This window comes from Oryctolagus cuniculus, chromosome X (assembly GCF_964237555.1).
Source record: "Oryctolagus cuniculus chromosome X, mOryCun1.1, whole genome shotgun sequence".
NCBI classification, from domain to species: domain Eukaryota; kingdom Metazoa; phylum Chordata; class Mammalia; order Lagomorpha; family Leporidae; genus Oryctolagus; species Oryctolagus cuniculus.
Genome location: NC_091453.1, coordinates 72,751,758 through 72,775,945, shown reverse-complemented (window position 1 = coordinate 72,775,945; position 24,188 = coordinate 72,751,758). Strand labels below are relative to the sequence as shown.

The 24,188-nt window shown below is 38.1% G+C and overlaps 1 long non-coding RNA gene across 11 annotated transcripts in view; it reads right to left on the bottom strand.

Moving 5' to 3' along the window:
• The window catches only part of LOC103351910 (uncharacterized), a 77,614-nt gene that overhangs the window by 32,616 nt on the left and 20,810 nt on the right, over window positions 1–24,188 (bottom strand). For 5 of the 11 annotated variants that reach the window (XR_011385464.1, XR_011385465.1, XR_011385463.1 and 2 more), the window contains one exon: window positions 1–24,188. This exon is cut by the window's left edge; it is cut by the window's right edge. The exons of the other annotated variants lie outside the window; for them this stretch is intronic. This is a non-coding gene — a long non-coding RNA (uncharacterized lncRNA). 11 annotated transcript variants of the gene reach the window in all.

Below are 24,188 nucleotides of genomic sequence, written 5' to 3'. Positions count from 1 at the left end.
GGAAGGTGCCTCCTAGCGCACATAACTGGAAGGGACTATAATCCCAGACAGTTTTACAGCTTTGGCAGGATGGAAGTATACTCTGTGGATAGATTGAATGTCACCTCTTGGCCTTAGTTTGTGGGAGAAGACTGCAGAGCCCATCAACAAAGCTGCCACGTGGCCAAGTCCATGTGAGTGATGGAAACATGACTGTGGGAAGAGGCCAAGACCGGTAATGAGGAAGGAGACACTCAAATCTAAGGGGAATCCCTGAATCCCCAACATCTGTGAGATGTATCAGATGAGGCTAGAGGACAAAAAGCAACAGAAAAGTATTCAGCTGATATAGGTGTATAAAGAAAGAAACTAAGAAGACCAAATCTCATGCTGTGCCCATTGGAAAGCTGCAGGTATCAGGTCTGCTTTAACATCCAAATTAGAAGATAAAATATACAATAGAAGTTAAACGAAAACCTAATTATGGGGAAATCTTTTCTTAAGCCACTACGAAGTCCTGGAATTTCCTCCAGCTATTCCAGGAAGTTCTGCAAGCTGATGCTATTCCTTGTGACTAATAATGCTATTCCTTCTTCTCATCTCTCAATGGAAAATGCACTTACATCACTGAAAACTGAGAATATCATCTCCTCACACACTTTGTCTAAAAATACTTGTGGGAAAATTAATAAAGTTTCTGTATATTGTTATTAATTGAAGTTGATAAAGTTTAGAGGAAATGGATATGATAAGATGTTATTTCAATATTTGAAATTAAAAATAATGAATGTCTAGATGAAGGTGGTGGTAATAAGTATGGAAAGGAGGTTCTGATTATGAGACAGATTATAAAGGAATGTCCGCATGATTTGGCAACTGATTGGATTAAGCAAGGCAATTGAAGAATCAACAATATTGCCTTTGTAAGTGTTAGTAATTCATAAGATAAAAATAGTGGTGCTAATAACAGGAATAGTACCTTAGGAGAAGAAAAAAGTGTTGGAGGGAAGATAAATGAATTTGAAGTGCCAGATTGAGAGATAGAACTGGCACGTTGAAATTCTACTCTGATACTCAAGAAGAGAAATTTGGGCTAGAGATAAAAATTCAGGCAGGCATCACTTGCCAGCTCCTGCAGCTAAGCCTAAGCCCATTTGCTCTCAATTCCTGTAAGTAGACACCATATTCAAAGGATATTTGAAACTTCCTGCCTTCTCCCTGCTTCTTCTGCTAGTCTTCCCCACTCTTCAGATTCTTTGGCCCTCTGATTATCTCCAGAACCTTACAGTAAAGAAACCCAGTTGGCCTCTTCGTGTATTACAAGCATACATTATAAAAATCTAGTTCTAAGAATGATTCTTTATGTTCCCAAATACATGTCATTTGTGATTAATAAGTGATCCAGATTACATTCATCAAAGATTCAGTTGTTTTGAAAGTTGTTTACACCAATGAAAAAATTGACATGCATGAAAAGAAAAACCTAGAAAGAAAAAACAAGGTGGATGCTACAGACTTAGTGACCATATTTTCTGAAGCTAAAATTGGACATCACTTCCTCTTGGAAAAACTTGATATTTCAAATTCCTTTCTGATAGAATGAGACAATTTAGGAGATAGAATTGAAATTGTAAGCTATTCCAATTTTTAGACCATTTAAATTATTTCTAGGAATGGTAGGACTGAATATTTACCCTAGGAAATCCAGGAACTCCTTAGAGCAGGATACTAATGATGTAATCTATATTTAATGATTTTTTTTTTACTCTAGAGTTGTTTTCTTTTATCACTTTTATATTCTACAACTTCCAACTTGTGATATCTAGCAGTCTTGGTATTTTTCCCCTCTAGAGAATTTGAGGACCCCAAAGTATTAAAGGTCCAAATGAGAATGTACCTTGGAGATCAGTTAATTGACTTGTGCTTTTATACATAAACAAACAGGCTTAGCTAAGGAATGATTTGCACAAGGTCACAGAGTTAAGTCAATGGCAGAACTGACCTTGAATCCACATACACTGCCTTTCTAAGCATCTTCTCAAACACCAAACATCCATTTAGGCAGCAGCCTTTCTGTTCTTGCTTCACATCTCATCCCTGCCCTCTTCCTTATAAATTCCTGGAGGAATGGGGCCCACTACCAAGTGAGCATAGTGCAAAAGTGCTGAACCCCTAATGTTCATCAGCACAAATTCCTTTAATTTACAGCAGAAACACCTCCTCTCTTTATCCAGATATCTTTGCCTCTTCTCAACTGAAACACCCACAATGTTTCAGGGTCAAATGGAATAGTAAAGGGAAACACAGGTGAAACTTGGTTACCTGCTATTTCCAGAATTCCATTCCCAAATGACTAAGGTTGAGATCTTTACATATACACAGTCAGCTGGAATGTCAGTACATTGCCTACTTTCCAAGATTTTCCCCAAATTATTAAGAGGACCAAACTTCCTGCTCAGGGGCAAAGATTCACTGCTGGGAGAAAGTGTATTGACAGTTATACTGCATTACTTGAGGTCCTCCCTATGGTTAAGAAGGAAAATATAACATTTGTATATGTTGCAATAAACAACTTACTCAAAATCAACACAACAGAACTGTAACCCAAGACTTGTACTTCCCTAGAAGAGATTTCTTTCCTATTCCTCACTGCTTCCCAAGGCTGTCAGTAAACCCAGGGCCAGAAATGTAGAAGTGGCTCCCACTTTCTCATATATGACTTCTTTACATGAAGCAAGCTCTTATTGTTCCATTCATCTTGGAATGACACTTTAGAGGTTTCCTCTCTGAGACTGTTAGCTTGTGAACTTCTTAAAGAAATTCGGTCTGTCTATTCCTAGGGCCTAGCCAGTACATTGCAAGAACTCGCACAAATGTATATGGAACCTAACTGAAAGAATGAGTACAATAGAAGATTGAAATGAAAAGAGAGGCCAGTACAAGAATGTGGAGGGCTTTGAATGAAGTGTCTCCAATCTATAGTTTCGGACATAGGCTGTGATTGTGCATCTTTGTGCCTTATGCAAAACAGAACTCTTTCAATATTAGGGTATAGCTTCATAAGAAGTAGAAACTTTGAAAATTATTCCACATTTTAGTTCAGTTCCTGTATGAGAAATACTCAGAATTTTTTTACACTATCTGAGGAACTCATAGTTCCCAGGCACTCATTCCAATATGTCGCAAACAATTTCACTGAAGTGTTGCATATACCTTGGGCATAAGACCAAGTGTGAGAAATTTCACTCCATCAGAAAAATCATTGAGGCAGCTTAAGGTAATGGAAACTGGTGCTTTGGATTAAACCTGTCTCTTTCCATCTCTGTTTTTGGTTCCTGGATAGTGCCTTTGAAGGAAAAAACAGAATATATAGCTTGAATACCTTGAAATTAAAGAAGGAAGACAAAATGGAGAAGGTGTGGAGATATGTTCAAATCTTTAATTCATGTCCCAAAAAATAAAACCTTTGATCCAGGGGTATCCCTCACGCCAGTATATTCCATTTCTACCCACCTCCCCAAACTTAGAATATCTGCTCTTTAGACTGAAGCAAGAGGATGGGGGGCACTGTGGCACAGTGGGTAAAGCCTCCGCCTGCAGTGCCAACATCCCATATGGGTGTTGTGTCATATTCCAGCTGCTCCACTTCTGATCCAGCTCTCTGCTATGGTCTGGCAAAGCAGTAGAATATGGCCTACCTGTGTGGGAGACCTGGAATAAGCTGTTGGGTCTTTTGATCAGCCCAGCTCTAGCCATTGTGACCATTTGGGGAGTGAACCAGTGTATAAAAGACCTCTCTCTGTCTCTGTCTCTGCCTCTGCCTCTCTGGAACTCCACCTTTCGAATAAATAAATAAATATTAAAATAGAGGACTGTGACCTATCTCCCTTGTCTTTTCCTGTGTCTCTGACCTTCAAGATAGTATTTGTAAAATAGAATTGATTAACTACAGTGTTGGGAATCGAACACCAAAGGCTAAAGGTCAATAAATTGAAGGCATATAGTATAATTATTTATTACAGATTTACATGGCTTAGTTGTAGAAAACGAAGAGTATTAACAATATCAAACATTTACATAGAGTTTTACCATTTTTGAAAATCGCTTGCTCCAGTGAAACGCTTAAAGCATTATGATGTATTTGTATTAGTCTGCTTGGGCTACCATAACAAAATACCATAGACTGGGTCTTAAACAATAGACATTTATTTTCTCACAGTTCTGGAGGCTGGAAGTCTAATCCAGGTGTCATGATTGGGTTCTGGTGAGGCCTCTCTTCCTGGCTTATAGTCACTTTTTCACTGTGTCTACACATGACCTTTCTTCCGTGCTTAGGGAAGGAGAGAGGGAGAGAGAGATAAAACACACAGAGAGAGAGAAAGAGAAAAAAAAAAGAGAGAGAGAGAGCGGGCAGGAGGGAGGGAGAGATATCTGGTGTCTGTTACTCTTCTTATAAGGACATCAACTCTGTTAGATTAGGATTCCACCCTTGTGACATCATTTAACATTAGTTACCTCCCTAATAGTCATATCTCAAAATACAGTCACATAGGGGTTAAGGCTTCAAGATATGAACTGGGGTGAAGGTGACGCAGTTCAGTTTCTAACAGTTCTATTATCTGTGCTTTCTGATGAAGAAACAGAGGCTCAAAGAGGTTTAGTAATTTGCACATACTAGTAATTGAAGTCAAGAACAGAACTCAGAACTCTTAAACTCTGGGCCTGCATTTTTTCTACTATTTCATGGGGCTTTACAGATTGAGTTAGGAAGTATTCCTTCTGCTTGAGTTTCCTGGAAGTGTTTGTAGAGAATTGGTATAAGTCCTTCTTTAGAGGTGGGGTAGAATTCACCATTGAATCCATCTGGGTCTGGTACTTTCTGTTTAGGAAGATCATTAATATTAATATTTAACAGATACAGGCCTATTTAGATCATCTACTTTTCCTTATGTGAGCTTTGGTAGATTGTTTCTTTTCAAGAATTAGTCCATTTCTTCTAGATGATTAAATTTGTGGTCATAGAACTATTTCTTATATTTCCTTTGTATTTTTAAAGATTTACTTATTTTATTTGAAGTGCAGAGTTACAGAGAAAGAGAGAGAAAGAAAGGAGAGGGCTGGAGAGACAGAAAGAGAAATTACAATTAATTTTTCTCATTCCTTATAATATTGCTGTCATTTGTTTTTTCATAACATATAATCATCAAATATAATGTCTCTATTTACCTATAAGGTAAACTAAGAAAAGCAACAAATGCTCTGTTACCCTTTTTATTTCTTCTCTAATGGTCTTTCTTTCTTTGTGTAGATGCAAGTCTCTTACCTATATATCATTTTCCTTCTTTCTGAAGAACTTCTTTTAATATTTCTTGCAGGAAAGTTCCACTGCTGACAAGTTCTCTCCATTTTCACATGTCTGAGAAAGTCTTTACTTCTCCTTTACTTTTCAAGTTTAATTTTGTTGGATACAGAAATCGAGGTCCATGGACTTCTTCATCTAATACTTTAAATATTTCGTTCTATTCTCTACTCACTTGTATATGAGAGTACTTCAAAATGTTCACAGAAAAATGGAATTCAAAGCTTATTTTTGATGCAAAGAATCTGAAATCATGCAACTTTTTTCACAATACACGTTTTTCATGAATTCTTTGAAGACCCTCATGTGCATGGATTTCAAAAATTTTTGACAAAAGAATAAATGTACCTTTTAATTCCATTTTCTACCAAGTGTCCTCATAGTTTCTGAAGAGAAAGTCAACATAATTCCCATCTTTGTTCCTCATAGACAAGGAGTTTTCTTTTGGCTTCATTCAAGATTTTTCTTTTGTCTTTAATTTCCTGCAATTTGATTCTGATATGCCTAGAAATAGATTTTTTTTGACATTTATCCTGTTTGGTGTTCTCTGCATTTTCTAATTTTGGAAATTTATCATTCATTATTACTTTGAATATTTCTTCTATTTTTTTCCTCTTCTTCTTACATTCATATTAAGAACAGTTACATCTTTTCTAATTGTGCTACACTTGTTGGATATTCCATTCTTTATTTTTCATTGCTATTTTTCTTTTTGCTTTTGTTTTAGGAGTTTCTATTAATATTTTTTCAAGTTCCTTTATTTTTTTCTTTGGTATGTCCAGTCTATTGATGAGTCTACCAAAATTATCCTTCATTTCTGTCATAATAGTTTTTAGTTCTATGATTTCTTTTTCTTTCTTTCTTTCCTAGAGTTTCCATCTCCCTCCTTATATTGCTGTATGTTCTTGCATACTATCCACTTTTCCTACTAGGCCCATTAACATATTAATTATAGTTATCTGAAATTCCCAGTCTGAAAATTCTAACATCTCTGCTGCAGCTGTCTTTTAGTATGCCTTGTAGTTTTCTGTTGATGGACAGAAATGATTTACTGGGTAAAAAGAATTGATGTAGGTAGGTCTTTAGTGTGAGATTCTGTGTTTATATGATTAGGGTTTATACTGTGTTCACTGTCTCCTTTAGTATAGATATCAGAGGTTAAAATTTCTTCTGGTATCCTTGCTGCTTTCTCCATTGTCTCTGTGTTTCCCTAGATATTTCTCAAATATTATCTGAGATATGTAGTTCCTGAATGTTTTTTGTTATAATATACAGGCCTTGTTGATGTAGTGAGAGCATTCCATAATCCTGTGATTAGGCTTCAGTCTTTTATTGAACCTGTGCCCTTGGTCTGTAACTTTCATAAGCATTTCTCAACTTTACCCCTTAGGTAAAACAGGAAAGCTAGAAGGAGGTGGAGTTCAGTATTTCCCTTCTACCTGGTCAATTAGGTTTTCATAAAACTTCAATCGGTTGGGCTATGGTAGAATAATTTCCCTGGAGGGCAAACCCTGTTAAGAAGAGCAAAATGCTCTGGATATACTATACAATGGTTACTTTCCCCATTCCCGTTAGCAAAGCACAAATAGATATTTCTCAGATCTTCACTATAGAACCTGGTAGGGATCCTGGAGATAAAATTCAGTCCCCTAAAACTGGACTTTAAACTCTCAATCTTGTCCACATTGAAACTTTAGCAATTAAGTTTAAGTTTTCCTATCCCTTTACTGGCTCTAGTGTGATTTATGCTTCAGTAAGCCATGATTCTTTGTTTCCATCTATTTATCTGTCTAATTTTGGGGGCAGTATTTTTCCTGTTTCCTCAATTTTCTAATATGTCTAAGTTGCTGATTTTCAATTGATATCTCTTTTTTTTTTCTTGCTATGAGGTTGGGGAAAAAGACTTCCAAGTTCCTTATGTGCTGGAACAGACACTAGAAGTCTCAGTTGCCTCAACTAAGAGATCTCATTTTTTCTAGTTACAGCCATATTATCATTGGACTATTTAGCTTTTTCTTGGAATCCCTAGAACTAGGAAATCTTAGAGCCTATTCTGCTTGGTTTCCAACCTCTTTTACTCCACACCTTCACATAGTCTCAGGTCAAAACTGCCCATGTTTCACCATCAATTTCTACCTATTGGGGGAAGATTTAGTTAAAACATTTATGTTGCTGCATTATTAAGGCTTTTTTCCAAGCCCAAATACTTAGTTATGTCCATGAATACATTCCAACATCCTGTTCACTTTCTTTGCATTCCCCACAGATTTTGGCACATAGTAGGTATACCACAAATGAATTATTTTCTTACAAAGACTTTTTTTCTAATGAGTAGGGCAAATGCTACAGTGTGTATGATCAATGCCTTGAGTTTGGAGAGAGTTGTTTTTGAAATTATTAAGAAAGGCTTCATGATGGAAGTTGAAATTGGATCTTGTCCTCAAGAATGAATAGGATTTGTGTAGATTAAGAGGTCTTCAAAATATGAGGTATAGCATGGGCAAAAGTGTAGAAACAGAATAGGAAAAACTTCTACTTCTGAGGAACATGTTCTATCTGCTGAGAAAAGCTGTTATTTGGGAGAAGGCATTTAGCATAGTGCTTAAGATGCCACTTGGAATGTCCACATCGTGTATCAAAATGACTGTGTTTGAGTCCCAGCTCTGCTCTTGAATCCAGCTTCCTGTTAATGTGCACCCTGGGAAACAACGAGTGATGGCTCAAGTAATTGGATTCCTGCCACTCCTCATGGAAGACCTGGGCAGTTTCTGGCTTCTAGCTTTGGTCTGGACCAGTCCTGATTGTTGTAGTCATTTGGAGAGTGAACCAATGGACACAAGATCTTTGTCTAGCTGTCCCTGTCTTTCTCTGTGTGTTTCTCTTCCTTTCAAATAAAAATAAACAAACAAAACATTTTTAAAAAGAATAGCTGTTAAAGCCCAGTGACACCTTTCCAGCCTGGCTCTTGCCTATAAAATGAGATTAAAACCCTGTGCATAGGGCTGGCGCCATGGTGCAAGTGGCCTGGGATAGCAGTGGAAGATGGCCCAAGTCCTTAGGCCCCTGCACCTGCATGGGAGATGGGGAAGAAGCTCCTGGGTCCTGGCAGCTCGGTGCAGCTCTGGCCATTGCAGCCACTGGGGAGTGAACCAATGGACCAAAGACCTTTCTCTCTGCCTCTCCCTCACTGTCTGTAACTCTACCTCTCTAAATAAAATCTTAAAAAAAAAGAAGATGGACCAAGCCCTTGGACTCCTGCACCTGTGTGGGAGACCCGGAAGAAGCTCCTACCTCCTGGCTTTAGATTGGCTCAGCTCCAGCCATTGTGGCCACTTGGGGAGAGAACCAGTGGAAGACCTCTCTCTCTGCCAATCAAATAAATAAATAAATCTTAAAAAAAAAAGAATAGCTGTTAATCGGACAGCATTGGTAACTTAAAGCCTTGAAAACCTTAACATACTCTAGAGTTAATGAATTATTGGTACATGAAAGGAGTATACCCAGTTTAGAAGATGTCTATTAAGTCAACATCAAGCAACAACCTTCTTTGGAACTTACATTTCAGCTTCCCAATTTTCTAAATATTTCTAACATTTTCTGACACAAATGTCAGTTCTTATGAGACTTCTGTTATTCTGAAATAAATTACTGGGTCCTCTTCTCAGGAATATAGATTCTGCAGAGAACTCCAGACAACACTTAGGTTGTTATTGTTGCCCAAGGTAAAATGGTTGTCTGGTAAGTACCCTAGAAGTATGCAAAGTGGCTGAACTTAACAATGCAGTTAAAAAATGAAGAAAACTGAACTCTATTGCTTGAAATCAAATTTAAAAATGTCAAGGGTATCACTGCACATATTGAAAACCTATTAAAGTCTTACATTGTTGTTGCCTTCACTTAATACTATGTTTTCCACTGAGTACTGTCAAGGAAAAAAATGAACATTATAGACCACATAGTAAACATTGTGCTGCAATTAACAAAGCATCTGTGGGAAATATCTTTGGTGATAGAACCTCTGAGTTCCTCTCTGAGTCCTCATCCTGGCTCTAGAACAGACTTCCATTTCATAGCTATGGTGATCAAACAAATTCTAATAAAATGGGTCTTCTGCTTTGGACAGCTAGACAGAGATGAAGACAGCTTGAATCAGGCCTGAATTGCTGTCAAGAAAAACATCTTGCTTCATCTCTCTTTCCTCCCACCCTCTGGGTTTAGGGTCAGTCACCTGGAACTGGGATGACTATCAGGAGCAAATCTTAACTCAGACAGCAAGATGGGAATTTGGAACGGGTTTTGAAATGACAACAGGACTTTGTTGTTTGCTTAGCATAACCTAATTGTATTACCCCTCTCAGATTTTTTCCAAAGTTTCTCTTTGTTTTCTCTTCTTGTTTTTTTCTCTTGACTAAGTTGCATAAAGAGCTTCTCTCTCTCTCTCTCTCTCTCTCTCTCTCTCTCTCTCTCTCTCCTCTTTGTTACTTCCCTATTAAAATTATGACAGTAACTCACTGCTCAGATCAGCCAACAAAACTTCCTGTTATAATTATATGAGAGTTGGAAACTACCTCTCCACTATTTGAACATAAATTAATTCAGAAAAGATCAACCACAATTTGACAATTTGAGACTCCCTGGCTAACAATGGGCCTTAAAATAATAGCTGTTATAAAAAGAGCAAACTTGGCCTGTGCCATGGATGTTCACCTTCATTGCATTTTTACCAACTCCATCCACTTGCAAGGAAACCTGGGGTATGACCAACCCTCATATATAAAGGTTTTAAAAAAATACTTGGGGTCAGCAACTACCATTTGGCCATAAATTAAAAGCAAGTAGAGTCACAAGCTGCAGCCCTGCGGTAAAACGCCTCTGAACCAGGGCAAAATGAAAGCAGTTGTCCATAACCAACAGTCGTTTTCCAGCACTGAAGCCGACTGAAAAACTTCCAGAGCAGATTTTGAGCAGATTTCTTTGAGGAGTCCTCCAGAGACTTCCCAAAGGGATATTACTAAGTTTAATACAACAAAATCAGTTCACTCTGAGCCCAGCTACAATTCCTCCACTGGATATCATCTTGATATTAAACAAAAGACAAGTTTGACTCTTACAGCCTGTTCTTTTGAACCTTAAGTCCTGAGTTTATAAAGTCCTACTTAACAAGGCTTGCAAAACCAAAAAGAATAAGGTCATGGATCTGGGCATCTAAACTACAGTCTTATCCAATATATGACCGAATATTTCCATCTACTATGTGTATTATGCTAGGAAGAGAAGAATGAGCCATAAAACTAATTTTATCAATGATTTCACATACTTAACTTGACCAAGAGGTGAAAAGGTCAACTGAGATGAGAATGGAGCAGGAGCAAACCTGAGCCTTGTGCTGATACTACGGAGTTCATTGTCGATAGAAATACTAGACACTAAACAACAATGACACCAACACAAATATACTGAGTTCTTACCATGTGTTTGCACTATTTTCAATGAATATAAGAAAACAAAAGACACAGTCACATCTCCTCAAGGAAATCTCACAATCCAGTAGGGTAGACTCTTCCCAGACACTTCAGGTTGTACTTGCACATCACATTAATTATAGTACAATTAAAACACTTAAGAGTTTGTTTTGCCATCTATGTATTTAAAGTAAATGTCTTATTTTGAGATTCGATGATTGTAAACAGCCCTTGTCTCTTCCATCAAAGAACAGTAGTTTTTATTTTTTTTCTGCATACTATCTTGAATTCTTTTACTTAGTGTAGGATTAACTAAATGATCATTAAGTAAACTGAAAATAGATCTTTGTCAAAATTAAGAGTGAGAATGTGAGAGGGAGGAGGAGGAAGAAGTGTTGGAGTGAGAGGGTGAGTGGGAGGGAAGTGTCACTATGTTCCTAAATTTGTATATATAAATTACATGAAACTTGTATAACTTAAATAATTTTTTTAAAAAAATGAGTGTCTTCTCAGCTGAGTTGTGACATCTTTGAAGGCTATTCTTTTCATTTATGTATCCATATATCTAGCAAAAATAGTGGAAACTCATTGTCCAAAATATTAACAAAAGAAGACAGCTATAGACTATACAAAACAACATCAGGAATAGGGTCCAGCGTTGTGGCATAGGTGATGCCGGCATCCCATAGGAGTACCAGTTCATGTCCCAGCTGTTCCACTTCCAATCCATCTCCCTGCCAATGGCCTGGGAAAGGAGTGGAAGACAGTCCACATATTTGGGCCCTTGCACCCATGTGGGAGATCTGGATGGAGTTCCTAGCTCCTGGCTTCAGCCTGGCCCAGCCCTGGCTGTTGCTACCATCTGGGAAATGAACCAGCAGGTGGAAGATTGATCTCTCTCTCTCTCTCTCTCTCTCTAACTCTGACTTTCAAATAAATCAATAAATCTTTTTAAAAATCAGGAATAGGTCAAAATTGGAAGCTTCTAATCTCATCTTCCTTTGATCTACTTGCTATACTTCTCTTAGAATGAAATTTCCTACAAATCTGTTCAAGTTTTGCCCTAGTTCAAGGGTGGGGCATGTCTGGTGTGTGGACCATATAAGGCCTTCGAAATCATTTGATCTGTTCCTGCCAAGGCACCTGCAGGTGAGACTCGAAATTTAATAAATCTATAGTAGGCTAATTTTTTAGTTGATAATTTTGTATGACCCATGAATGATGTTATTATAAATATCCAAATGGCCCTTGGCAGAAAAAAAGGTTTCCTGCCTGTCCCCTAGTTGATTGGGTCTATATTGCCTTGAAGATAAAAATTTGAATCTTTTTTTCTAAGTATAAATTTATTTATTTATTTGAAAGGCAAAGTTACACAGGGGGGACAGAGAGAGAGAGAGAGATCCTCCATCAGCTGGTCACTCTCCAAATGGTCGCAACGGTCGGTGCTGGGCTGAGACAAAGCTAGGTATAGAAATACCAGACACTAAATGGATCCTGGAATTCCACCCAATTTTCCATTGTGAGTGGCAGGAGCCCAAAGACTTAGGCTGTCTTTTACTGCTTTCTCAAGTGCATTAGCAAGGAGCTAGATCAGAAGTGGAGCAGCAGGGATTCAAACAGGCACCCATATGGGATGCCGGCATCCCATGTGGTGGTTTAACCAGCTGCACCACAACACCAGCCCCAAAATTTGAGCCTTTTAAGCATAGTACACAAGGTCATCCATGACTTGCCCTCTGCCTGCCTCATCTCTCACTATAGCATGAGCCATACTATTTTTACCATGGTTGGCTCTCCAACTAGCCCATAAGTTCCTTGAGTGTAAAGATCTCATCCAATTTATCCAATTTTTCTGTGCCAAAAACAGAGGATGTAAATATCTACAAAATATTTCTATGTACCAGTCCCCTACAGTGGTATTAGGATGTTACTCATATTTAATTATGCTCAGGTTCTCTTTCATTTAACTGTACCTCACAGCCCTTATAAAATTTTCCAAATTCCATATTCCTCTGTGAATCAGTAAACTGAATTTATAGACCTTACTCTTCTGCTACCTACCTGAATTTATCTGTGCCTGTTTTCTCACCTATAAAAGAAAAATAATATCACCTATACATTTTACTTTACATGATATTCTAACCTGATATACTTTTTAGAATGTTAGGGCATAAATAAATACCCCCATGCACATAAGTTACAATTAGCAAATAATGTACTTCTATAAATGTAAAGTGGCAATTACAGTAATTCATATAAACTGACTGAGCCTGAAACTAGATTGCTTGGATTTAAATATTGGCTCAGTCATCTGTGATCAGGGATACTATTTTCATCATTTTTAATCTTTATTTTTAATTTTTTTAAAGATTTATTTATTTGAAAGTCAGAGTTACACAGAGAGGAGAGGCAGAGAGAGGGAGATGTCTTCCATCCGATGATTCACTCCCCAATTGGCTGCAATGGCCAGAGCTGAGCCGATCTGAAGCCAAGAGTCAGGAGCTTCTTCCGGGTCTCCCGCATGGGTGCAGGGGCCCAAGGACTTGAGCCATCTTCTACTGCTTTCCCAGGCCATAGCAGAGAGCTGGATCGGAAGTGGAGCAGCCAGGACTTGAACCGGCGCCCATGTGGGATGCCGGTGCTTCAGGCCAGGGCATTAACCTGCTGTGCCACAGCGCCGGACCCTTTAATCTTTATTTTTTTAATTATTTATTTATTTGAGAGGCAAAATGTGTTTGTGAGAGAGAGAGAGAGAGAGAGAGAGATCTATCTCCCACCCACTAGTTCACTCCCCCAAATGCCTACAACATCTTTAGCTGGGACCAGAGCCACGAGCTAGGAAGTCAATCCGGGTCATTCACATACATGGCAGGATCTCAATTACTTGAGCCATCAGTTCTGTTTCCCAGGGTCTGCACTGACAGGAATCTGGAGTCAGGAGCCTACACTAGGTATCAAATACAGGCACTCTGATGTGTGAATCAGGCATCTTACCTAGTATCCTAATCACTGGGCTAAATATCCACCAATACATTTTTTCATCTTTAAGTGTAGATAATAAGTATACCTGTTTCTTTGGATGTGTTGAAGATTAAATGAATAAATTTAATGTTTAGAAAATTACCTGGAACATAGTAAATACTTAACAAGTGTCAGTCAATTTTTTCTCAGTTATTTGTGTCTTGATTCTGACAGTCACTGTCAGGTGATACTTCAAGTAAACACATCAGCTGCACGCAACTCATAGCTTTCCAATCTCTAATTTCAGCATACTCAGATTTAGAGAATTGTCTCTAAATTCTATTCTCAACCCCAACATGTAATATACTTGGCCAACTCTTGAGAACTTTTCAAACACTTTAAGGTATGCCATCTGGTATTCAAGATTGAGGACATTTTCATTTATTTGGAAACTTTGTGAATTTGCCCCAGTAACTAGGGATAGTTCCAAGTTTACATATTTCCAATGTAAAAGCCAACTTCCCCAAAGTAGGTGTGATATAAGGGGTTCCCCCAACTTGTTTCCCAATAAATTCCTACTGAAGTTCTCTGGTCCCACCACCTTCCAACCTAACGAGAAAACCAATTGTCAGAGCCCTCTGGAGTCCCCAAGAGCTCCAGAGAATGAAAAGTTCTGGAGAGCTTTCAAGTACTTTTTATGTTTATCACCTCTTAGAATTGTGAATAGATTACTCATCTCCCTTGAGTCAGTTCAGCTAGGATTATATCTTATGACAGTTTCCCAAGTCCTACTTAGAGAATATTATGGAGAATTTGATTCAAAAGGGAAATCAACAAGGAGGTGGTGTACACAGAAAGTAAATGTGTCTGATTTTATAATTTTATAATTTGAATTTGCACTGTCGGTAGATTCAACAACCCTTATTGATCCTAAAGCCACAGACTCCCAGGGATGGAGGATTTTTGCTTTGCCTCAAAATAAATGGCAATTTGAGAGGAGGGTAGGAGCTAGAAGTGATTTTTTTGTAATTCTTTTAATATCTAAATTTTATTTATTTATTTTTTATTATGAAAGGCAAAGAGACAGAGAGACAAAAAGACAAACAGAGATGTTACATCCACTGATTCATTCCCCAAATGTCTGCAGTATCCAGAGGTGGGCCAGGCTGAAGCCAAGAGTTCAGAACTTATTTTGAAAAGATGAAAGAAATTAGTGTCTTATTTAAAATTTCAGAAGAATAGACCTAGAAAGAGAGAGGAAGGGATGAAATCAAATGGCTTCCTCTTAAAAAGCTGATGCAAAGATGAGTGGCCTAACTCTGATTGCCTCATCTCCATCCCAGCCGCTCATCTGCCAGCAGATAGGGTAGCATTGTTTTGATTTCCAGAAGTCTGTTAAAGCTGAATTTATGATGCTTACAGTGAATTCTAAGTATATTTTTAGTGTGTGTGTTTTTCTCTACCCTCCTCTGGCACATTTATTTCCGATGCTACTTTTGAAATGAGCTATTTCAGTTGCTTCTGCAGATCACACACAAATTCCCTATAATGATTTTTTTTTCATCTGGTTCCAGGAATGAGCCAGTGCCCAACAGAGAGCTGATGTTGCTCTTGGAAAACTACACTTTCCCAAAAGAAAAGTGTAGCATGAGTCTCCAAGTTCATCAGAACAATTGTCTTCTCCATGTAGAGTTAACAGTCCTACGCAAGAGATAGGAGGTTTCTTGCAAGCCCAATATTGCGCAACTGGTCTTTCAATTCAGAGTCATTCCTTTTTAATACTACACTCCAAGGAGACAAAAATGTCCATTTCTGCAACCTTTCAAATATTCTTAGGGTGAATACATGATTGGCTATCAAAATAAACCATTTTAACAGATATCTAAAGAGAAATTAATTTTGTCTAAGAAACATTCTGTCAATTCAAAAATGACTTTGATCAAATAAATAATTCAACCCACAAAAGGTTAATCCTTCCTCACAAAAATCAATTCAGTACAACCACTTATCATTTAAATCAATCAAACAGTTAATTCAGTCTCTCAAATACCTGATGGTGTGGAGCCAAGAGCTCCTGACAGATTCCCACATCTTAAGTAAGAGGTTAGTCTCTCCTGGTATATATTAAATGTGCCAAGCCAAAGCAAACTAATAGAAACCCTAAATTAGGGAATAATTTGTGGGAAAATAAAATTACACATAGTAGCTTATTGTCAACATGATATGCTCAAGACAGATTGTGGGAACATTTTTATATGTGTCATTCACACCTTGAAATACTGATTTAGATTTTTCAGTTCTACTCTGTGAAACACTTTCATCCTTAATATACCATTCCATAAATTACTGTCAGCATCATCAGTATCATCAAAAAGCATTGAGTAAGAAACTTACTACACAAGGCTATTGAAGGAAAACTCATACCTGCTCATTGGTAACTTATAGACTAAACTGAGCCAAGGGCACTAGCGCTGTGGTGTAGTGAGTAAAGCTGCCGCCTGCAGTGCCGCCTGCAGTGCCGGCATCTCATATGGGCACCTGGTTTGTGTCCTGGCTGCTCTACTTCCAATCCAGCTCCCTGCTAATCTACCTGAGAAAGCAGCAGAAGATGGCCCAGGTCCCTGGGCCCCTGCACCCATGTGGGAGGTTAGAAGAAGCTCCTGGCTCCTGGCTTCAGACCAGCCCAGCTCCAGCCATTGCAGCCATCTGGGAAGTGAACCAGCTGATGACAGATCTCTCTGTATCTTTCTCTCTCTCTCCCTCTCCCTCTCCCTCTTCTTCTCCCTCTCCCTTTCTTTCGCTCTCCCTGATTCTGCCTTTCAAATAAAATAAACATTTTTTAAAAAATAAACTAAGCTAAATATATTTTATGGGAAATATACAACAAATATACAACATTAAATTCAGGATGTGAGCAAGCATTAAGATATATGCATCCATATCAAGAAGTAATACCCTAGAAGTAATATGGGACTGCTAGGGAAATTTTTCAGTTCAAGCATAGTAATATCAAAGGAGTCTTCACCTCCCCTTTCATTAATTCCAGGAGATTTCATAAAGTTGGAAACCTGTATTAACTTTAAAAGATCTCCTTACACACTCACTTCCTCTTCCTCTACCATATACACACCACAGGTGCATGTGCTACAGTCACTGGAACATTTATAAATTCTCTATAACACATTCTTTGGTGTCTGTAACCCCATCCCCATCTCAGTACATTACAACTTTCAATTAGGATTAAAATCATAAAATTCCACACTAAAAGTCTTCAATTCAGGACACATGCAGCTACCAAAAAAAAATTCTTCAGTAGCTGTGAGGAAATTTCTATATTTTCTAAAGTGTTCTTTTCAGATGGTTAAAAAAGAAAATTAAATATTCTTTTTAAAGTTTATTTATTTCATAAGTACAACTTAAGGAACATAATGATTTTTTCCACCTTCCCTCTTCCTTCTTTTCTTATTTTTCTTTTAATTTTTCGAATGACAAAAAAATGGCTCCAGAATTATGGCTAGAATATATATTTAACATATATCTGATAATCATGCTCTCACAATGTTAATAAGAAAAATCAGTTACATATATATAAATACATATAATGTGGTTTTCTATGATATGAAATAAGTATAGAATAAGAACTATCTAAGTAGAAGGACAGCAGTTAATTTTGACTGGAGTTATCTTGCAAAGCCTTCTGAAAGCAGTAACACTGGAGCTAAGCATCAATTTTGATTCCTATACAGCCGTTTTTGACACCAGGAAAATTTTTTCCTTATTTTAACCCAGTCATTTTGATGCAGCCTTAAAAAAAAGAACAATTATGATTCCAGCTGTTTTATAAATTACCAAGTAATGCTTAAGACAGATTACCTCATCCACTACTGAGACTCACCCTAATGCCAGCCTCTATAAGAGGGTAAGGTTCAGGGATGGAGTGGGAATTTGACATACTTTACTTACCAAGAACGGTGAATGGATCACCCCTGATCATCTCATTAAGGGCTAACAATCACACTCAGTGAACTATCTTCTCACTCTCTGAGAAGTTATTTGTATCCTAATAGACACATTGCAAAAATCCCGATTTTCCCCCCTAAAAGTCAAAGATGTTTGACAGAGAAGATGTTTGACTCAAAATTAAAATTTCTTGTTCTTAGATCCAGATCTTCAATTGAATGTCTAATGCTAATCTCGGGTACTTAACAATATATGAGAGCACTTCAAAAAGTTCATGGAAATGTGAATTATGAAAAATCTATCCAAGGATTTCAAATATTTTGGGACCAAAATAAACTCTTCATTCAATTTCTCATGAAGTTTTTAAGTATATATTTAATATATTTAAGTATATATTTAATATCATAATACTGCTTTACTTGAGGGTTTTCAAAAGAAGTTAGCTTGTCTGGCCCAACAGATAAGTATTTTTTAATTTTCTTTTTTTTTCAAACTATAAAGGTATTACATTCATCAAATTCTTTAAAATAAAGAAATAAATAGAAGAGAAGTAAAAGACTCTGCTAAGTAAGATTAGAGCTATGTAGAGATGTGTGCTACACACAGCAACTGATAGGTTTAAAACAGTAACTATTCCTAGCTGGACCAATTTCAACAAAAGGATAAAATCAAAATGCCCTTCATATTGGTATGTGTGTTCAAAATGGTTTTATTTTCACTTGACAAATAATAATTGTGTATATTTATGGGGTATAATGTGATGTTTTGATCTGTGTAAACATTACAGAAAGATTGGCTAAATCCATCATCTCACCAACTGATGCTGGCTGAGTTGAAAAAGATGGGGAGCAAAATAAAATAGATTGATTAGCTGGTGCTAACTAAGAACATTGCCAGAGCAGGAGAAACTGTGGCATCAACAAAGATTCCACTAATGCTAACAGCAATTAATGGAGAAGTGGGGACAAGCATTTCAACACAGCTATTTTAATGGGAATGAGAGGTAAATTAAAGCAATGAAGGCAAGATTAAATTAAATAGTGACATAAGAATATGGAAGAAAGATTTTAATCCATATATGTGTGTTTTCATTTTTTTAAACTTTATGGACTATGACATATCTTACCAAAAGGTTAGCATTTATGCTTTTATTTTACCCAAAAAATAATATGTAAAGGATCTCCACACTCAACAACCCTGAACTATAGCATGTCTAGCTAATGGGTCTACATGGAAAATAAACACGATTCTGTCATTCCCCTGACACCCAATACCTAAATACCAGGAAAAACTAACTAAGGGCCAAGCCTGTAAATCTGAATCTATGTAGCAGTGGTTCATAATTTTGGAGGGCTTCAGAGCCTTAGACAATCTGATTACAGTTAAGGACTCCAGAAAAATGTACATATACAAGGGGTCTTAAAATGGTTGTGGGAAATGAAAGTAAAAGGTAAGTTTATCTTGATGCAGAACTTATTGAAATCCAGAAAGCATAGCTCATTAATGATACAGGTTTTCTTTGCACTTTTGTAAGACCTCTCATACATGTAGATGCAAATTTTTAATGTAATTTTGGGGGATTCATAGACTTGAACTTAAGGGCCCCTGTCTTGTTTTCTTTTGGCTCTCAGCACATTACTTCCTTTTCTGGCTAAAGATATAACAATATTAGCCGGATACTAGCAGAATCACCTTCCAGAGACATGTTCCTTGTTCTCTCCCTGCCTCAGATACTATGCTGATGAAACGTGGGTCGTGGCATAGCTCAACTTCACTTGGGGTCTTTGGGAAACTGGCATGTTGCCACAACTTCTAACCCTGACTTGGAGGCTAATGTGCCAGCTCATGTATAACAATAACATAGTAAAAATAACATAACAGGAACTCCCTGAACCTTTTTTTTTAACCCAGCATACTGACAGGCGTGCAAAACGCGACTGGAGGTGTAATTTTTTTCGCTTTCTTTCTACATTAATTTTTCTTCCTGATTTCAATTAGCCAAACTTGAATGGAGACATTACAGACAGTTCAACCCCACCTCAGAGCTGTGCAGACAGCTCACGCTGCCAAGCTGTCTATCACCAAGACAACTAGGCCAATGTGCTTTGCTCTGGGTAAATACCTCATCAGGGCCAGTTGCAGAAGGAGCCTCTTTGCAATGACCTCCCATCAGATCAAAATCCTTGCTCTTAGCAATCCAAACTGTTTTTGAAAATAAATAGGCATATAAATAAATAATCATTAATTATTAAAACAGTTCTTTATGTTGATTGAAGGAGATTGATTTCCAGAGATAGACTCACATGCAGGCAAGTTGATTTGAGGAATCTAGAAAAGCTGTATCCTCCCCAGTAAGTCTGAAGTTCCTTTATTTGTGAGTCATTATTATTTTTTTCCTTTGCATTCATTATAACTTTCTTCCAACACCTTCTTCTAAGCCACAAATTCCCCTGAGGTGGTCATTGGTAATACAGCAATCTTCCTGTCTCTCCTCTCGTCTCTTTAACACATTTTGAAGAAAAGATGATAAAAGGTGTGATGGTTGGCATTCTTGCCTCAAAGGAAAAATGGAAGAGATGGCTTAACTCTTTGGACATGCTGGCATTTAACAAAGCTGTATTTTTGGTAAGTTCAGTACATGTAAATGAGTCAGAAATAGAAAAACTCTACTTCCAGCAGATTCAAAGAAAGTTTAAAAAAATCTCAGCAAAAAAGTGCTGAGGTTTTGGGTCCTTAGGGATTTATTTAACAGAGGTGGCAAATCATTGTACTCCTCCCATCCGGGCTCTGCTAACACTGATCCACCCTCAGGAGCTTTCTGAGCAGCCCCTCACAGTTTTATTGTTTGCTGGTCTCCTTGGCGGCAGGTGTCTGCTAATCAAAGGCTTAAGAAGGTGTGGGGTTTAGGAGTCGGCCCTGACTGGAAGGAAAACTTTCCATTCAGCCTTGGGCAACAATATTGGAGCTTTTTTTGAATGTTGTAATCAACTCTGTGCCAAGTGGGGCCCAAGCTCCCCCTACACAGCCCCAGGAATCCAGAGAAAGAAGTGTTTTCAATTCTCTTTAGAACGTCTGATCTCCCACACTGCAGACCAAATAAAAACAGTCTGGGCCAATTGTGCCTCCTCCTACCCCAATCTATTGTGGAATCAGCCCGGGAGAAACTCAGGAAAGTTGGCCTCAGGCCAGCACTGGCCTTCTATGGAGGCAGAAAAATTCCCTCACCTTCCCTCCATGGATTGTCCTGGACAATGAAGAAAGAGCCCTTACTTTAGAAATCCCATGGGGAGGGCAACTGAGGGGGGAACTGCCAGGGCTCAAGATGACATAGTTGGGGTATCAAGACCTAAGAATGTTCTACCACCTGAGTTGGTATTTTCTGTGTGCTTATTGCTTTGTTAGTTATCTTTTTTTCTTATCAAGTTAAACTTAGAGCAGAGTGGAAAGAGTTGATTGGGAGCTGAACTGGTCATACATTGAATCTCAACACCACTGCTTACTCATTCATTACAACATTAAACTTACTCCATAGACCAAGACTCATCCAACTCTCCCATGGGCTTGCCATGTAACTGGCCAAATCCCTACTCCAACCTTGGTTTCCCCATTATCAAAATGAAGAATTGCACTAGAAGATCTCTTAAGAGCCTCTTCAAGTCTAGTAGTTAGGTTGCTTCTGGGATTCTGAATTTGGAAAACACACAAATGAGATTAGTCTCTGTGGAGTTGTCCACCCCATCCCCAACCTCAACAGGCATTGGCCATAGTTCCATAAAGCCATGTTTCCTGGGGGCCTCTTTGCATTGGGAAGGAGGAGGGATAGCCAATACAAGGCCAGGACCTCAACAGAAGTCCAGGTGATCATGCTCAAAGCAGGAACAGCTCAAAATTGCAGGTTGCCAGGACAGAAATGTCAGAATACAGATGACAGTAAAGTAATAGCAGCTTTTCCCTAAGAATATTGCCAAGCAAACCTTGCTAAGGTGAGTAAGGAGATACCCTGGAGGACACAGCTCAAGAGCACCACAGTCAGGACACAGGACTCAGCTACTGTGTCCAGAGCATGTTTAGGGAACAGCAAATAAACCAATGGCAGAGGATCAGGGAACATGAGGCTGGGAAAGTTCTTGAAGACAGAACTATAGAAGGAAACACCCCTGAAAACTCAGCAGGAGAACACAAGGACAGAAAGTGCTTTCACGCTGCAGAGGTTATCAACCATGAGTCAGAAGAGATGATGCCAAACGCCTGAGCAAACCACAGACAAATATTGGAATGAGGATTCTTGGAAATCAAAACCTCTTGAAGGACCTGAACGAACAAAAGGTTAAAAGGTTAAGCATAAAATTTCAGGTACTGTTATATTTCTGTAAGAAAAACAATTAGGATAGTAGAATAAGATAATGATACCTTAAAGAACCCCTATAGAACTCTTTATTTGCCTCTTGTCCACAAGATAGAAGCATCACCTCTAAGAGCTGTTGGGGGTAGGAATATGAGGAAGAATATAATGGAATTGTAAGCAATACCCACATACTACAGTAGAAATACAGGCAATTTCCATTCTCTGGATTTATTAAAATAAACCTAACTAAATAAGACTAAATTTTAAAATAAGAACAAGGCTAAATTCAAACTTATGTTTTTGTGTTCACGACACTAAATAAACAGATTTTAGTAAATTCTCCTTTTTTTAACTAGTTGGTTGGTGTTGTATAGATGCAGCCAGCATCTAATATGCTTTCAATTGTGTCCTCAGCCCTCAAGACCCTGGGGGTCTGAAATCTCAGCCAACTTTGCAATTTAATCCAAAACCCAAAGCAGTTCAGATTCCAAGTAACCTGTTACCCTCTGCTAGCAAAACATCACTCGTGGTTTGAAAAATACCATTTTTAATAACCCCTTTTCAGTTTCCTGGCAGGCCCCCAGCTTCACTTCAAAGTTGATTTTCCCCAGTGAGAGTACAGCTGGAAGAATCCAAAAGTGCACTGTGCCACGCTCCCACTACCCCAGCCTGGGAAGGCCCAGCTCTAGGGCAACTAAGGCTGGGGTGGGAAGGCAGGCAGGGGGATGGGCAGGCTGTGGCTCACAGGGAAAGACCTCAGCTCAGGCCTTCCAAGAGACAAAACAACGCATCACCCTCTCACAGTGAACAACTGGAGGAATTGAATCCAAATTGAATTTAGGATTGTATCATTTTGGCTTATTTTAAAATAAATTTGATAAAAAAAAAAAAAAGAAACCACTGTAATTTGGGCCGCCTCTCGAGTGCCATGTTTTTTTTTTTTTTTTTCAGTGACCCACTCTTCAGATGTCATACAGATGCCAAGAAAACAATGTATGAAGAGATACACTGGAGGCAAGGGTGGAGGCAAGAAGCAGAACTTCATCTTTGGAGACCCAGGGTCTCTTCAGGCAAGTGCAAACTGAACTCTCCTTAAACTCCAAGACAGTAGCCTTGAAGTCTTGAATTTGCTCTTGTATTTCTTGCCCAGGACTAGTGAAGTTGGGGTTGCCAATAAAATGACCACTTTGCTCAAAATGTCTCATTTTAACTCCAAGTCTTCTTAAAACAGCAAAGTAGGATTTTGGCCAGAAAGTGCTTTCTAGTACAAACACTAGTGCATTTTTACAAGGCAGGTAAAGCCCAAAATTATGTTGCTAATTAATTTTATATTTCCTCCAGCTACCTAGAACCAACTGCAGCCCAACATTCCCCAATTGGGATTTTGCCAAGAATTCAGATAATGCCATTTATGGACCATGCCAACAGCTGAGGTCATGCTTTCTGTCTAAAGGGGAAAAAAGAAAGAAAGAAAAAAATAAATAGGGAAGGATTCATGGTAAGTACATATTAGAGGATTGGGACAGAAGAGAAGGAAAGGAGACAAGAGGTAAAACTTCGTATAGCAACCACGCCCAAACAGACATATACCAGAGGAAGGCCTGGAGGCTTTAAGTTTGGATGATTTAGGAGTAAACATGAAAATCAAACAGGAGAAATCAGTGATTGTAGAAAATGTTAGAGAAATGGCAATTTGATCTCAAAGAAGTAACACCCACTCCAAAAAGAAACTGTGAAGAATATAAAACAGAACAAGACTGATGTCTTGACTCATGGTTAGTGCAATGCTTTCTGTTATGTGCACACCAGGAAAGTGAATTGTCTGCTACTTAATCTGGGGTTCTGTAATTGTAAGTAAATTCCTTTTTGCCAGCACAAGTTAAGATGCCAAAGACTAGAAAGAACCTCTAGAAGTCTCAGTATCCTAAACATTACAACTGGGAAAAATTTTGGATTTTATCCAATATAATTGTCCCCATTCAACAGGGGAGAAAACTGAGATTCAGATTGGGCAAGAAAAGTGGGTAAATTTCACACAGTAAGCTAATACAGAGTCAAGACTAGAACCCATGTCTAGTGGGGTGATTTCCAAACAACAGTTCATAATGAACATTTCATTGGT